We start from the raw sequence: 6000 nt of genomic DNA, 5'->3' as shown, positions 1-6000 counted from the left end.
GTCTTGTACGCACTTAAGAAATTCCTCTCCATCTAAACCCTTAACTCAATGGCAGTCCCAGTCGATGTTTGGAAAGTTAAAATCCCCTACCATAACTACCCTATTATTCTTACAGATAGCTGAGATCTCCTTACAAGTTTGTTTCTCAATTTCTCTCTGACTAATGGGGGGTCTATAATATAATACAATCCCAATAAGGTGATCATCCCATTCTTATTTCTCAGTTCCACCCAAATAACTTCCCTGAATGTATTTCCAGGAATATCCTCCCTCAGCACAGCTGTAATGCTATCCCTTATCAAAAAGGCCACTCCCCCTCCTCTCTTGCCTCCCTTTCTATCCCTCCTGTAGCATTTGTATCCTGGAACATTAAGCTGCCAGTCCTGCCCATCCCTGAGCCATGTTTCCGTAATTGCTATGATATCCCAGTCCCATGTTCCTAACTATGCCCTAAGTTGTGGGCGACACGGTGGCACAGTGGTTAGCAGTGCTGCCTCACAGCGCCAGAGACCTGGGTTCAATTCCCGCCTCAGGCGACTGACTGTGTGGAGTTTGCACATTCTCCCCATGTCTGCGTGGGTTTCCTCCGGGTGCTCCGGCTTCCTCCCACAGTCCAAAGATGTGCAGGTCAGGTGAACTGGCCATGCTAAATTGTCCGTAGTGTTAGGTAAGGGGTAAATGTAGGGGTATGGGTGGTTTGCGCTTCGGCGGGTCGGTGTGGACTTGTTGGGCCGAAGTGCCTGTTTCCACACTGTAAAGTAATCGAATCTAAAAAAAAGTTCATCTGCCTTCCCTTTTCGGCCCCTTGCCTTGAAATAATGCAGTTTGATTTATTAGTCCTACCTTGTCCCTGCCTGCCCTGATTGTTTGACTCACTTCTGTTCTCAGCTGTACCTATCTCAGATCGATCTCTTTCCTCACCATCTCCCTGGGTCCCACCACCCAATCACCCCATGTTACTAGTTTAAATTCTCCCAAGCAGTTCTATCAAATTTCCCTACCAGTATATTAGTCCCCTTCCAATTTAGGTGCAATCTGTCCTTCTTGTACAGGTCACTTTTACCCCAAAAGAGATTCCAATGATCCAAAAATGTGAATCCTTCTCCCATACACCAGCTCCTCAGCCATGCATTCATCTGCTTTATCCTCCTATCCCTGCCCTCACTAGCTCATAGCACTGGGAGTAATCCAGATATTACTATCTTTGAGGACCTCCTTTTTAAATTTCTGCCTAACTCTCTCTAATCTCCCTTCAGAGTCTCAACCTTTTCCCTTCCAACGTCATTGGTTCCAATGTGGACAATGACCTCCTGGCCCCTCTCCCCTGTGAGAACATTCTGCACCCTCTCTGGAGGCATCCTTGATTCTGACACCAGGGAAACAACACACCATTCTGCTTTTTCTCTGCTGGCCACAGAAACGTCTGTCTGTACCTCCAACTACAGAATCCCCTAACACAATTGATCTCTTGGAAGCCGACGTACCCCTCATTGCATTAGAGCCAGTCTCAATACCAGAAACTTGGCTGTTCGTGCTACGTTCCCCTGAGAATCCATCACCCCCTACATTTTCCAAAACAGCATACCTGTTTGAAATGTGTATATCCACAAAAGACTCCTGTCCTAGGTGCTGATCTCTCTCACCCTTCCTGGAGTTAATACATCTATGTGACTGTATCTGAGACTTTCCCCCCTTCCTATTCGCCTCTTTGGATAAAGTTTACTCAAAGAACAGGGGGAGAAGGACACAAAGTTATAATTTTGAGAGATACAGGATCTAACCAGTCACAAAAAGTAAGGGATGAGCGAATATGCATGCTTTCTGATCTGTTACCCAACAGTGTGGTAATCTGTGGGATAGATGGACAGACATTTAGCGTTCTGCTATGTAAGATCAGGTTGGAGTGCCAACTCAAGACTGGCGAAGTAACAGTGGGAGTGATTGACAGCATGTCAGTTTCAGGAATTCAGTTTGTTCTTGGGAATGATTTGGCAGGGTCCCTAACCCCCTCTGTTGTGGAGAAGCTAAAGGAAGATGAAGAAACGGAGGAGTTAAAACAGAAATATCCTGGCATTTTCCCAGACTGTGTAGTAACCAGATCCCAGGATCTTAAGTCACAGCACGAAGCAAAAAGTAAAGAGAAAGATGAAGGAGTTGAGGTTCAGTTAGCGGACATTCTGTTTGACCTAATGGTGCAGAAAAAACCTGAACAGGCAGAGGATCAGACAGAAGTGTTTAGTCCTGAAAGGCTAAGAGACTTACAAAAGCTAGACGAGGTGGTAAAAGATATATATGTGGATGCGTCTTCTGAAAAGGAGGCAAAGAATATTCCAGAGGGTTATTATCTGAAAGATAGAAGCCTAAGGCGGAAACGGAGACCAAGGCAGGTTAGTGCAGAGGAGAAATGGGCCGAAGTGTCCCAGATTGTGTTGCTGGTAGCATACAGACAGAAGATGTTACCGGTAGCACATGAACTACCTATAGGAGGTCACCTATGGGTATGAAAGACTCTGGCTAAGGTACAAAAACATTTTCATTGATGTGGTTAACTTTTGCTGTACATGTAATACATGCCAAGTGGTAGGTAAGCCACAGGTGGTAATAAAACCAGTACCACTGTTGCCAATTCCCACATTTGAAGAAGCTTTAACGGGGATTATGACTGATTGTGTAGGTCCCTCCCAAAAACTAAAAGTTGTTAACCATAACGAATGTGTCTACCAGATTTCCGGAGGCATTATGGAGTATCAAGGCAAAAAGGGTAATAGAGGAATTAGTAGCTTTCTTCACACGGTATGGGCTACCCAGAGAGATTCAGTCAGACCAAGGGTCAAATTTTACTGTTATGCTGTTTGAGGTGGTTATGGATAGCTTAGGTATACAGCACTTTCAATCCAGTGTCTATCATCCTGAATCCCAAGGAGATTTAGAAAGGTGGCATTAGACCGCGAAGACCCTGTTGACAGCGTACTGTCAGGATTACCCGAATGATTAGGATAAAGGTATTCCATTCATACTGTTTACCATTAGAGATGCCCCAAATGAATCTACTCAGTTTACTCCCTTCGAGTTAATATTCGGGCATGAAGTGAGAGGCTCTTTGAAATTAATTAAAGAAAAATTGACAGGACCAAAGTCTGAGATCTCACACTTAGATTATGTATCGGAGGTAAGGGAGAGACTAAATTGAGTAGGTGAGTTAGCGAAACAGCACCTAAAGAGGACACAATGTAGAATGAAGCAGGTGGCAGATAAAAGCTCTGAGACACTGACATTTTCACAAAGTGATGACGTGCTTGTACCAGTGGTAGGAGATCCCTTCAAAGCCAGGTTTAGTGGTCCCTATCAAATTGAGAAAATTTGAGTCAGATCAACTATTTAGTAAAAATGTCAGATTTCAAAAAAGAAAGGTATTGGGTATGTCATGTGAACATATTGAAATAGTATTATACTAGAGAGAAAGAACTGGAGGAACAGATGTTAGTTACTGCTCTGCATAGTGAGGAATCAAATCCAGATGATGTGCCTCAAAATAAATTAAAAAATAAAGAAGTCCTTGAGGAGTGGGGCAGATTAGTAAGCTGTTTTAGGAGCATAGAACGCAGTTGAAAGATTTGTTACTGCAGTATAAGGACATATGTAAGAATCAGATGAGGAGGAATTGTACATGAAGTAGACAGGAAATACTGCTGTGATAAAACACCACCCCTATTGGCTTAATCCTTTCAAAATACCAGACAGGTCTAAATGGAGGTGGAGGTCATGCTCGACAAGGACATCATCAAACCACGCCAGTGTGAGTGGAGTTTACCGATTGTCTTAGTTCCCAAACCGAACGGGACTCAACAATATTCGTGGATTAGTGGAAAGTCAACACCGTTTCAAAATCTGACTCCTATTCAGTTCCTAGATTGGAAGTCTGTATCGAGAAAGTCGGTCAAGCCAGTTACATCAAGTTGGACTTAATGCATGATTACTGGCAGGTATCTTAATCAGAGACGGTGCAAGAAATTTTTGTGTTGGTAACCCCAAATGGGCTATATCAATTTAAAGTGTTGCCCTTTGGAATGAAGAACACATCTGCCACATTCCAAAGTGTTAACAAACTGTGCAGTCTACTTGGACGATGTAGTGATCTTTAGTAAGTCCTGGAAAGATCACATTGTGCAGTTGGCAGAGCTCTTTGAACGACTACAAGAAGCAAAACTGGTGATAAACATAAACAAAACTGAATTCGTGAAAGCAGAGGTGACATTCTTGGGACTTAACATCGGTCATGGATGTTGACCCCACAGAATGCAAAGACGAAAGCCATTGAGAAATGTCCCTGACCAACCTCGAAGAGATGTTTGATTCTTAGGACTCAGAAGATTCTACTGGAAGTTTGTTCCAAGCTTCAGCAGTGTAGTGGCACTGTTAACCAATTTGCCGAAGAAAAAAGTGTGGGTGGACAGAACAATGTCAGGAGGCATTTGACCATTTGAGATCAATATTAACCACAAACCAGTTTTAGCTACACCAAACTTTTCAGAAGTCACCATCGATGCTAGTGACATAGGAGTTGGAACTGTACTCCTACAGGAAGATGAGATGGGAGTGAACTGCCAGTTGGTTATTTTTCAAAGATGATCAACATTCTCTAGATGAAATACTCTACAATCGAAAAAGAACAATTGAGTTTGGTACTGGCCTTTCAACATTTTAATCTGTACATCACAAACAATGTATCAGAAACGGTACATGGATCACAATCCTCACATTCTTAGAACGCTTTAAAGACAAGAATATGAGACTATTTTGTTGGAGTCTTATATTATTTTAATTTAAAAATTGTATATGTTGCAGGTCATAAGAATGTAATCACCGTTTCTATTGATTTAACCGATAAGGCTTAGATGAGTTTTTACACACACATACACAGGTATTTGGGAAGAAGTTAAGGTGAACTTAGATTAAAGTTATTGCTATGTCAGGGTAATGTGTTTAAGGAATAGAAAAAAAAAAGAAGCTACCTTTTCATTATGATGGTTCATTTTTTTCCTAAAGGGGGAAGGTGTTATGATGGTGTTAGGGGTGCTGTACCTTTAAGAGTTTAAAAAAAAAGTGCTGTATCAGATAGTTCTGCTAAGTGTTCTAAATAAAGTAACAATGTAACATTTGGTTGAACAGCTAGATTAGCTGGGTTTCCTGGATACGACAAAACAAATTCGAATTCAGTCAATCAGATTAAATTATACTCCAAAATACCAAACTCCAATCAAGTTTGGCTTTTAATATTGTCAATACTAAATTCAATTACACAATCCAATGGTTTGGGTTATAAGACCAGGAAAAAACTGAACAGTTAGAGGAGAACTGCTGAAAGACCAACAGATGTAGTCTGCTCGTAAGAACTCTGAGAGGTGCCTGTCTAGAGAAGGAGTTTGCACAGAGGAAAAAAAAACATCGACACTGACCTGGAGAGCAAATCTACAGAAGAAGATAAAAAGAGAAGATTTCACAGCTGGCTGCTTTTGAAATATGATTTTTTTGTTAAATCTTAATCAGAACCTTTATTGGACTAGTATTGTAGAAAGGAAAGTAAAAGATAAGTAAGAGGAAGGAGTTGTAAATAGTTGTTAGTTAATTATTCTCTGTTAGACTTTAAGAAATAAGGTTGTAATTTTTACTTGATAGTTCTTGGCCTCTCGAATTTTCACAGATTACTGCATGGGATAAATCTTTTCTGCAGTTGGTTTAAATTAAGCACAAGGTTTACCCCGTGACATAACACCTGTAAGTTTATTTATTATCAGGTAAAGTTGCCACTTTTGGGTGTAATTGATGGCATCAAAGTGAAAAGTGCAACCGGAAATCAACGATTTTTTAACTTATTTTCACTCAAGTTTCCACTCAAGCTCATTTTAAAATTGCTGAACATGCGATGCTAATCAGTGTTATAGACCATAATATTTTTAAAAAACTGTTTCAATTTTTTCCTTGATATATACTTGAGTACAG

General features: G+C 41.0%; 1 protein-coding gene across 4 annotated transcripts in view; it reads right to left on the bottom strand.

The window, feature by feature from the left end:
* The window catches only part of LOC122541869 (elongation of very long chain fatty acids protein 6-like), a 136073-nt gene that overhangs the window by 41413 nt on the left and 88660 nt on the right, over window positions 1-6000 (bottom strand). The gene's annotated exons all lie outside the window — the stretch shown is intronic.

Source organism: Chiloscyllium plagiosum, chromosome 38, assembly GCF_004010195.1.
Source record: "Chiloscyllium plagiosum isolate BGI_BamShark_2017 chromosome 38, ASM401019v2, whole genome shotgun sequence".
In the NCBI taxonomy this organism is placed as follows: domain Eukaryota; kingdom Metazoa; phylum Chordata; class Chondrichthyes; order Orectolobiformes; family Hemiscylliidae; genus Chiloscyllium; species Chiloscyllium plagiosum.
Note: the sequence above shows the minus strand (reverse complement) of the source record. Positions and strands in the feature narration are given on the sequence as shown.